At 41.8% G+C, this 12,067-nt stretch overlaps 1 pseudogene; it reads left to right on the forward strand.

Moving 5' to 3' along the window:
* Nucleotides 1–10,606: 10,606 nt before the first annotated feature.
* Nucleotides 10,607–11,650, forward strand: LOC147604633 (L-type lectin-domain containing receptor kinase VIII.1 pseudogene; annotated as a pseudogene).
* Nucleotides 11,651–12,067: the final 417 nt, after the last annotated feature.

Here is a 12,067-nt window from a genome sequence, read left to right on the forward strand (position 1 = left end):
TCTTAATAGATTGCCCACAAAAATTCAAGAAAAATGCTAACTTTCAGGACACTTGTGTCCTCAGGACACTTTAGTGTCCAATTACAGAACTAGTGTTAACACCACGAGAGGAGATATGTATTGCAAAGACTCAATGAGAAATATCCACTTGACTCCAAAAATACTTCAAACAATGCACGCACATCAAATTTTGAAGAGAAAACATAAACTTAAACACCACAAGAGGAGAGAGATATTGCAAAGACTCAATGAGATAATATTTCAAACAATGGACACATCAAATTTTGAAGAGAGAAACAAAGTGCCATTCCTGAAACTTAATCTCTTGATACTGTATCATTACAAAATTGGGGTGAATGACACCGATAGCTCTACAAGAGGACGTTGTGCCCTCGTTGGGTCAGTATTTAGTGATTTAAAAAATTCCACTACTTGCAAAATGGATTTTCGCTCATCGCGATTAGGCAGGCACATCCAATTTTTGACTTTATAAATAATAGTATCCATGGTAACTTTGTCATAGAAACTATTGTCCATCCACAACTCTTGTACTTTCTGCCAAAAGTCATATAAAGTTTGTAATAAATATCCTAAAGCAAAAACATCAGATGCAAGAGTGTATGCATCTGTCAAAAACGAATCATAAAGCTCCGGGGCTATCCACGGCCGTTTATTTCGCTCTTTGTCTGCGTAGGAGACCGCCTGTGCCACCTTCTCAGGGTTCTTGTCTGCTTCAAATACAAAATTGAGAGACACCCATTTTTTGGGCGCTCTTAGCAGTAACCCCCAATCGATTAGACCTACGCGTGGCTTCAACTCTTTTGTAAAATCCAACACTACATTGAATGGATGTAGGTCGGTATGTACAATTCCTGCCAAATGTGCGGCCGCTAGGCCTTCCACCAGGGCATGCATAATATGTGGCATGGTTATTACTATTTGTTTTATTTTAGAAAGTTCTAGATGACTTAAAGGAATATTATCGGGCGGGGATTGTCTCCATCCTCGATCCAAACGGAAAATTGCTCTGGTGAACTCACTGAATCTGAAGGGGACCTTCAGAAGAGTATCACCAAGCGAGCCGCCATTATAGTATGGGAAAATAGTGATCCAAGGAGATTCTTTTGTGAAGGCAATACACCTGACAATTGATGGGTGTAGAACCTGCATGCCCTGCTCTGCCTGGAAGCTCTCGAACTTGGCGCTGCCTTCTCCTTTGTAGTGCTTTCCGCAAAAAGTAATGTGCTCCGAAAAAAATGATATACCTTTAACTATATACTCTTTTACTGTGTCAAAAACACCAGAGCCTATTGTTCGCCCTTCAAACAGAGCCTCCTGCGAGATGCCAATGAGGTGTGTGCACATAAAATTGTAGATGGTACGATTAATGACACTTGTCCCACTCGCATCTGCCTGGCTGGACGTTGCAACGATGTCCTGGGAAATGCACACTCTTTTGGGGAGTGACTCTGCATCCAGCGCCTTCATGCGCTTGCTCTTGGCTCTTTGCTCGCTCCATACAATGTCCCATAACTGTAGACGATGCATATTAGATTCAGGCGGGGAAGCATCTCTAAGATCATTGCATGCTACATGCATGGTCCCCAAAATGATTCGTGTTATATGTTGATGGTTGAAATATGCTATCTTCTATCTATCAAGCAACTCAGCGTTGCCTCCGCTTCGAAGCCGACGCTGTGCATTTTTCCATATCTGGTCTATTAGATCTCGCATGAGTCATTGATCTTTTTGACGACGTCATCAGCACATTGTGACAATGTGATGATTGCTTCAATGCAAATTGCTCGTAGAATGATTTTACGCTCTTCAGGGGAAAGCATGTTGGTCGTCTTCGTAAATCTAGCAAATATCACTAAACACAAAAAAACAGAATATTAAACAACATTACTGAAATCAACATCAAGCAAACGTGAGAGAACAGCAACAAGTGTATTATTACTTATCAATGTTCAAACAAAAATGGAATATCAAATAATTTTACTGAAATCAACATCATCCAATACATCATCAAACGTGAGAGAACAGCAAGTGTATCATTACTTATCAATGATAAAAAAAACGGAATATCAAACAATATTACTGAACTCAACATCATGCAATACATTATCGAACGTGAGACAACCGCAAACAAGTGCATTATTACTTATCAAGTGTATACATGTTGCACTCCTCATCTACACACCTATCGTGACACAGAGAGAAAGAGAGAGTTGTGAAGGGTATTATGAGAGAGAGAGAGAGAGAGGGGGGGGGGGGAGGAAGAGAGAGAGGTGTGACAGACAGAGAGAGAGGAAACATTAGATGACATTTTTAATAGTTTTGTGAGTTCCTAAAGAGAGGAAAATAATGTTTTGTATTCCTAAAGCACTCCTCATCTACACACCTATCGTGATAGAGAGAGAGTTGTGAAGTGTATCATGAGAGAGAGAGAGAGTTGTGAAGTGTATCATGAGAGAGAGAGAGAGAGAGAGAGAGGAAGAGAGGAAGAGTTGTGAAGTGTATCATGAGAGAGAGAGAGAGAGAGAGAGAGGAAGAGAGAGAGAGTTGTGACAGATAGAGAGAAGAAGCATTAGATGACATTTTTAATATTTTTGTGAGTTCATAAAGAGGAAAATAATGTACTGTTTTAATTTTTAAGTAAATAGAGAGAGAAAAAAGAAATAATTAAGAATTATGTATATTTTAAGAGAAAAAAAAAAGAAATCCTTATCTACACATCTATCGTGTTGTGAAGTGTATCATGAGAGAGAGAGAGAGAGAGAAAGAGTTGTGAAGTGTATCATGAGAGAGAGAGAGGGGGGCAGGAAGAGAGAGAGAGATATTCATTTTTTCGAGTTACGAATCACGATATTATAAAATAAAACGTTTAGACAATATGATGTAAACTTTGATCCATGAAATACTCATGCCGCGTTAGCAACCAAGTATCACATGGATCAAACATAATAAAAACAATACAAGTCAAATCAAACAAATTTACGACATTTTTTCGATCGCGTTAACGATCATATGTCGTAATATGCAAGCAAATTTACGACATTTTCTCGACCGCATTAACAATCAAATGCTGCAATATGCAAAAAATAATATATGCACTAGCGGATGACACCAACTTGCCGCGTTAATGACAAAATGCCGCCCGAGTCTATGGGAATACGAATAGGATACGAACATACACTAGCCGCGTTATCGACCATATGCCCGCATTTGACAAAGGGAAGGGAAGGGAAGGTGACATCGCCATAACGATACTATGCTTGCCGCGTTACCGACTAGTATCGCTACGGCGTGCCATACTTACCATAGGACACAGACTAGCCGCGTTATCGACTAAGTGCCCCAGGGTAAGCACCATTCCGAAGAATGGCCTTACACACCCCCCCTCGTGTGGCGGACCACCCACATCCTGCCGCGCATTGCGACAATGGGCGGCTGCCCGCACGAACACACACCCACACACACATCCCTCGTGTGGCGGACCACCCACATCCTGTCGCGCATTGCGATAATGGGCGACTGCCTGCACGAACACACACCCACACACACACCCACACACACCCACACACCCACACACACACACACACAAACACAAGTTTCATTACCTGTGTATACTGTCAGCAATGAACTCCCAAAGGGCCCCCCAGGCCCATATATATAGGAAATTGTACCCCGCCGGGCTGGACGACGACCTCGCCGGGACCCGTCGGGGTTTCTTTTTTCCCGAGGGACCGCCGGGTATTGCAAAACCCCGGCGGGATTTTATCCGATTATCAGGGAGCTTCCCACCGGCTTTTTTGGGAACATGTTAACATGTTAATAACATGTTAACACATGTTATTAACAAAAAAAATTGTGATCACGTGAATATAAAATCATTGATCACAAAGTTAGGAGATGATTCCATGTTTACAAATGAGAAAGTTTTGATAGAAGGCTCCACAACAAAGCATAAAGCTACACTACAAATGAGAAACTTTTGATAGAAGGCCCCGCATCAAAGCATAAAGCTACACTTACAAAGGATAATGAAGGGGAAATGTTAGACTTTATTGATCAACTTTGAGCCAACAAACACAAACATGTGTTTAAAAGCATATTTAGTTTTCATTTTATTGGTAGGATAGGTTTTTCCATTGTGATATGTAAGTAAATGCTCTATGAGTGCTCTATGAGTATCATCAACTAGTAAATGCTCTGAGTATCATCAACTAGATTTGTATGTACGGTACTTATAATCTTAACTTAGTAGAAGAAATTCTATTTCATTTTGTAAAATTCAAAGATACTCTTATTTAGCTACTTTGAATACATCATAATTTGTTCATAAGTTGCTACATCATAATTGTTGAGATATCGAGCTCATCTAGTGAGGCGGTGGACATTGATGACCTGCATGGGGGATAGGCCCCACACTTACCCCACTGGCATGGTTCGTGAGATCATGGGTGATATGCAGCCAGTGGGATGACAGCCTGTGTGACTGGCATAGTTATAGCGCCAGTTCATTTAGTTGGGTTCACACTATAGAGAACCCTAGTATGTATTTGGTTGAGTACCTTTTCATATTTGTGTGTACTCTTATCTTTGCATATGGTGTGTTGAGTGTTGTGTGAAGAAGAAGAAGAATATTTTCAGCCTCTCACCTTGTATGTTCTCTTTTAGGGTTTTGTGAGTGTGTGTGTGCTTGCAAGAGCTCAAGCTCTCTTCTCCCCTGCATCTTTTCATGGTATCAGAGCCTAGTTTTGTGAGTGTGTGTGTGTGCTTGCAAGAGCTCAAGCTCTCTTCTCCCCTGCATCTTTTCATGGTATTAGAGCCTGGTTTATGCTAAGGGCTGAGCTGCAAGCAAGAGAAGCAATGGAAGCAGTACGAGGGTAAGAGCTTCAACTACTCTTCCCTATTTGTGTTGGCGACTACACCCTTGTCGGGAGCTCTACGGGAGGCACCGGCAAACAATCTCTGATTGAGGAGCTTTCTTCGCAGGAGTAAAGATGTAGAGCAACTATGTTGTCCTATTGGACAACATGTTTTGGGCCGAAAACGCGTTTCGGGTGCATTAGGACCTCTGTTTTTCAGAAAGTAGGCGATTTCGAGCACTGCGGCGCGGGTAAGTCATCATTTCTATGTAGAACTCTATTTTAAGAACTGCAAGAATACAGATTAGTTGTGCAGACATTGTGTGTGCTACAAGGAGGTCAATAGTTGCCATTGGGTGTATGTATGCACATTGAGGTCACTGGTTGTGACATTTGAGTGTATTAGAGTACCGCTGTAGAAAATACAACAGTTTGTGCAGGACACAAACCAGAGTGCTGTTTTTGGTAAATTTGTGTGTCTGGCAAGATGTCAAATGATGGCATAAACCAGATTGTTGTTGAGAAGCTTGATAAGAACAACTTCCATGTTTGGAGGTCCACGTTGACAAATTTCCTGATGGGAAAGGGTTATTGGGACTACATAGAAGGTGAGCATGAAGAGGCACTAGAGATATCACAGATCAATGCGAGTGCTGTAAATGTCAAAGAGTTCAAGTATTGGAACCAAGGAGCGAGAAAAGTTATGTATTGGCTCTCTATTAGTATACAAGACACCATGATTGGGCACATAAAGGATGGCAAGTATCCCAAGGAGGCATGGGACACCTTGTTAAAACTCTAAGAAATGAATACCAAGGCACGAAAGATACAATTGAAGAATGAACTTCATACTATGGAGAAAAAGAGTATGTCTGTGAATGACTATGCATTGAAGATCAAGGGTATTGTGGAATCCCTTGTATCTATTGGCATTTCAGTAGATGATGAGAAGGTGGAAGTCTGTCTACATGGTCTCGGGCCACAATACAAGGCATTCAAGACATCTATTTAGACTCGAAAAAACATTCCCAATTTCATAGATTTGGTGTCTATGTTGATTATAGAAGAGAACAGCTTGGGTGAATACCAACAGAGACAACAACGTATCAAGCCAAAGGGGTATATTAAATTTAAACAAACTAAAGAGCAAGCTAGGAAAAGGACAAGCCAATTGGAGAAAGGGGTTAGAGGGGCAAAATCTTAAAGCAATCCAAGCCCAATCTTATATTCAAATCCATATAGCCCACTGGTTGAGAGTGATAGTGGCACTTCTTCTGTGCAAAAGTTTAACTAGCAAGTTGAAGAGGCCTGGAAGGGAATAATTAGAGAGGGATAGGCTCAAGGGGGAGAAGAGGAGGAAGAGATGGTGCCAACAACACTTTTCACATGAGTTTTCATAAGGGTTTTTCGGGGTGTACCTGGAATGTCAACATCACTAAAGATAAAAAGAAAAATTCCTTGTTGTGGGGAGCTATTAAAGAGTGGGGATTATCTGTCTATGTAGTACAAGAACATAATCTTTTTGGGGCTAAAATTATAAGGAAGGATAGGTTTAGGGATTGGTTAGTGGTGTACGGGAGGGTTAACTCAGGGTATAGTGGTGTAATGTGCATGATTAAAAGCCATCTGAACCCTAATATTATAGCTAATCACCCTAATGGTAGGATTTTAGTTGTGGAAATTGTGGTTGATGGGGAGAAGACCTGGATAACTAATATTTATGGAGCACATAATTATAAGATTAGTTCCCAACTAGGAGATTGAGGGATGTTTTGGAGAAGCTCCCAACTAGGAAATTGAGAGTTAACAATCTTCTATTAAAGGATAAGCTACTTGTGGAGCATACTGAATAGGTCATCAAGAGACTTAAAGATAGAGGAATGGGCGCAAGATCATTGAGAAAATTTGCTAATGAGATGCAAATTGGGGTCATTAGGAGTGTAGGGAAATTGAGAGCTGAGGAGAAGAGGCAAAACAGAAAATACTGAAGTAGTCAGTTTGAGTATTTGCAGAAGAAAAGACATAGCAATGGTCTTTCTGAAAAGCGGAGGCTTCTAAACTTTATAGATGTCAGAATGAATTGAGGTACAAGGAGGAGATGGAGGGTAGTAAGGAACTGAATTGGATTAAAAAGAAAAGATTTAATAACTATAAAAAATCAAAAAAATTTATGTTTTAACTTACAGGGGGAAGGGTGGTAATTATTAAGATATAGGCCTTGGAGCCTGAGTGAACAAGGGTGTAGAAGGTGTGTGGGTGTGAATGGTCCTAAGGGAGCCACCTAACCCTAGGCCACTAGAGCGAGCCTATTTAAAGGCACATGCCAAAGGCATTTGTATGAAGCATGATGCTTAGTTTTATTTTGAGCAACTTAATAAGCAAGAGTATTCTTATATTTTTTGTCTCTCTCCTCCACTCATTTTGAATCGAGCATAAGCACCACGTTTTCTCAACATGATATCAGAGCTTGGCAAGATTAGGTCATTTTTTGTGGTGTAGAATAGGTCAATCTTATCTCCTAGAATAGTGGATCTAAACCCCAAACCTGTTGGTGAAATTGATACCTAAACAAGTTGCTTGCAATAATTTTGGGCGTTGGAGACCAATCACTTTGCTAACAGTGATTTACAAAATATTGGCTAAGGTCATTGCTATCAAAATCACCTCGGTTTTACAAAAGGTGATACCTAAGAGCCACTATGGGTTTATTAAGGGGGGAGGTCAATTTATGATAATATTTTTGCTACTATGATATGAAAAGATATTTCTCAGAAGACTCAACAAAAATGTGTTATTTTTTAGGTAGATTCGAAAAAGGCCTATAATAGAATTCATTGGTCTTTTGTGGCTAGAGTGATAGAGAAGTTAAGATTTGGACCCAAAATGACCTCATGTATATATATTGGCACTGGGGGAAGCTTCTCTCTAAGGTTCTACTAAATGGCAAAGTGGTTGGAGGTCTCACCATTAATAGATCTGTTAGGAAGGTCTATCCTTTGGCCCCTCTTTTGTTTGCTATTGCTTTCACACCCATTAATTGTTGCCCTAGAAGATGCCTGCTCAAGAGGTATTATTACTGGATTAAAACTTAGATATAGTGAGCAATTAATAATTCAATGTTTTGCAAATGACTCTTTACTATTTTTGTTGAAAGCTGACAATGAGAACTTGAGAAAGGATTTAAGCATTATTCAAGATTTTGCAAAGGTGTCTGGATTCAGATGTAATTTATAGAAAGCTAGGATCATTAGTCTCACTGAAGATAATATTTTTGACTTCTTGCAAAGATGGGGATATAAGGTGGTTAAAAGAGGACAGCTTGTATAACACCTGGGAGTTCCAATTGGGGTTGATGTCACAAATAAACAGCTGGTTGATTGGGCCTTCGATAGATTCTTAATAAAGATGAAGAAGTGGGAAGGAGTCAGAATGCCCTTCCATGACAAAGTAGTGATTTGCAATACAATGTTGAATGCCTACGTAATGTTGTAATGCCCAATGTAAAAACTTGGCAAAAATCACTAGAAAAGGATCTTGACCCCTATAAGGGACTTTCTATGGAGAAATTGCAATGGTAATGTGAAAGCTTTAGCTTGGTTGGGTTGGGATAAATTATCCATGCCGCCAAGGAGTGAAGGGGGGATATGCATTGTGCACTTACCTACTTAGACCATGGCAAGGATGGATCAACTTCTTCCAAAATGTCTCGTTTTAGGTTGAAACATGGACTGTCATGACAAGAGAACTGGTAGAGGCTTCATTGGTCTCACTTAAAGGTAACTGGCTAGATCTAAACTGGAAAGATAAATTGTTCTCTTATGCCCCTTTAAAGGTGATAACTTCTTCCATGTGTAAGAGGATGTGTAGTAAATGCAAAGAGATTTTGAGGCTAATGAATTGGGATGGAAACTATAGGGCCTCAGGAAACTCATTACTCAGTTTGAGCTTATGGTGGTCTCATAGGTTTCACCCACCATTGGGACTTCTGGACACTCTCTCTGCTGCTAAGAGGTTGAATAACAGGGGCTTGAGAAAACTAGCTGATAATTGTTGGGATGTGACTAAACTGGGCTAGAGAGAGATAGAACAGTTTGCAACAAGAATATGCCTTATCTACAAGAGAAAGAGACTTAATGGGATAGGTGTTGACTCTGATTCAGGAGGACTGGGTCTCTACTTCTTTTCATGAGTCCTATTGGATCAAAGGTAAGGCTTAGATTAATGGGGTTAAATTGTTGAATGGCTCATCAACTAGGATCCTGTATGCAATGCTAAGGAGAGAGGACTGGAATGTGGAATATTGCAATAGAATATGGAAAGTAAGTTGGAGCTCAGGTTCTTGGAAAAAGAGGTGGAAAAGCTATGGGAGAGTCAGATTCATGTTAAATTCCATGTGTTTTCATGGAGAGTTTGCATGCGCCCAACCATAAGACGTGCATGGGGAAAATTGATGAAATGGGTACAACATGGATTGGGAATTCAAACATAGGGGGGGATTAGTTACTGGGTAAATGGTTTGTTGTTGCTGATGAGGGAACAGAAATTCTTTTTAACATCACCAAGGCCTGCTCCCTGTGGGAAATATGGACTTCTAGGAATTGTGTGGTGTTTCAGAAAATGTTGGATGTTGAATTGGATGTGAGAGGTCTAATGCATAAATGTATATATATGTGTAGACATGTAATCTCTGTAAACAACATAAAAATTGATGGTCTGGAACTGCTGGTTCAGAGAGTTGAGAGTGGCATTTAGTGACTGTTGATCTGCCCAGGAAACCCTCTGCCAATAATGGATTTAGAAAAGGTGGGTTCTAGTAAGAAGAGGTAAATCCACCCCCAATAATGAATTTAATAGAAAGACGTTTTGAAAAATTCGTCAAGTATAGCCAAGGGGATTCATAATTATATTATGTTACTACATTATTTTTGTTATTTCATTACCTCCTGTAAAATAGCACCGACCTGATTCTCCCACTGACCTTTATATTTTTATTGATTTTTTTCCCCTCTAACTCCACCCTGCATAAAGTGTCCCTATAATGATACGCTTACGATAGGTCCGTTATGAGGGGTACGCTTACGGTGGGTCAAATCAATAAGGTTATCTCACTGAGGCCAAATGATACACATCAAACTTTTCAAATTATGTGGGCCAATTGTTGAAAAATGAAAAATAATTTTATAAAAATTTGTGCGGGCCATGTGCATGAAAAATGAGCAAGTATCCCTACGTCAGCCTAGAATCTAAGGTTGTGATACCCTTCCATGGTTGCTGTCAGCTTTTACCTGTGGTATGAGTGGCCTACTTGACTTGACTTTTCCAAGCCATGAGGTTTCGCAGTCACCAAAGCAGAAACGCAAGAAGGCCGCTTTAAAGCAAGCGGAGGCAAATGGGGCATAAGAAGGCGTGACTGTCGAGGCTTGTTGAGCAAGCAAGCTGCAAATCTATCTGCTCTACCTGTCGATCCCCCTAGGTAGCTTAATTGTCTACCTTACTGGTCTCCTCCATCTACTCTCAATTGTCTACCCCAACCCCCTTTACTCGATCTTCGCTATATTCTTAATTGTTACTCCGCTACCTTACCTGTCTGCTCCGCTGCCGCCTGGATCCGCTATAGTTGTCCTGCAAATAATATGGCAAGCTGTTGTATTGCCTGCTTGTGGCCACGAAAGAAAGGGGAATCAATTATCACCCATGACCCTCACTTGCTCAACCCCAGTAGAAGATACCCCATGGGGAACGGCACCACGGAAAGATTCGTGCAGCGGTTGGAGTCCACAAAGGGACCTCAACGCTTCACCTACGATGACCTGCGCTGTGCCACCGATAACTTCAGCACCATGCTTGGAGAAGGCGGCTTCGGCCCCGTCTATAAAGGCGTCCTTCCTGCTTTCAGCAATGAGGTGCTGCCGGTCCCCGTGGCAGTCAAGAGCATCTCCGCCCAGTCCTTCCAAGGCCGTAAAGAGTTCGAGTCCGAGGTGACCATCATCAGCAATATGATTCGCCACAGGAATTTGGTGAAACTGCGAGGCTGGTGCTACGAGAGTGCCCCCGAGGGCAGCCGAGACCTACTGGTCTATGACTTCATGCCCAACGGCAGCCTGGAGAAGCTGCTCTACGATGACAAGGAATGCGTGGCCAAGCTATACTGGAAGCGGAGGTTCCAGATTTTGCAAGGGGTCGCAGCAGCGTTGCTCTATCTGCACGAAGACTGCGACAATGTGATCCTCCACAGGGACATCAAGTGCAGCAATGTCATGCTGGACGATAACTTCAACGCCAAGTTGGGTGACTTCGGGCTGTCAAGGAAGATGGAGGAGGGCATGTCCTTCTACATGACGGAAAGGATGCCCATGGGCACGCGGGGCTACATGGCGCCCGAGTACTGTCACACAAACAGGGCGACCAAGGAGTCGGATGTGTTTAGCTTTGGGACTGTGATGCTGGAGGTCGCTTGCGGCAGAAACCCCCTGGAAGCCATCGACCGTCACTCTGAGGTGAACACTCCCCGCATCAACCCGCTAGTGGACTGGGTGTGGGATCTTCACTCGCAGCAGAAAATTGTTGAGGCTGCGGACAGGAGGCTCCACCACATATTCAACCCGGATGAGATGAAGCGGGTATTGATCTCAGGGCTGGCGTGCTGTTATCCCGATCCCAAGGGCCGCCTCACCATGCGGGAAGCCACTAACGTTCTGAGCGGACACATGCAGTTACCTGTGCTCCCCGCTACCATGCCCGCCGGCTATGCCAGCCTCCACAACCTCAGAAACTGATCTACCCAAACGATACTTATAAACAAGTTCTACAAAAGCAAATTGACAGTCTGAGAGACCCTCTCTCTGTCTTGTGATGAAAGATTTCTTTTGTTTCTCTTTGTGTAGCATGGAGGGATCTCATAAAAAAATCAGAAGCTTGTTTTACTAATTATATTTCTAAATGATCACTCTCCCTTTACTTAACTTGAAAGATCTATGTCCCCTGCCCAACGAATTTTGCGGTGCTAGTAACGGAAGTAACATCTTTGCGTAGGGATCTCATCACATCCATTCACATTCACATCCATTCACATCTCATCACATCCATTCACATCTCATCGCATCCATTGAGATATAATCACATCACATTCACATCCATTCACATCTCATCGCATCTATTCAGATATCATCATATCACATTCACATCTCATCGCA

Source organism: Cibotium barometz, chromosome 61 (genome assembly GCF_041138505.1).
Source record: "Cibotium barometz isolate CiBa-2024 chromosome 61, ASM4113850v1, whole genome shotgun sequence".
NCBI classification, from domain to species: Eukaryota; Viridiplantae; Streptophyta; class Polypodiopsida; order Cyatheales; family Cibotiaceae; genus Cibotium; species Cibotium barometz.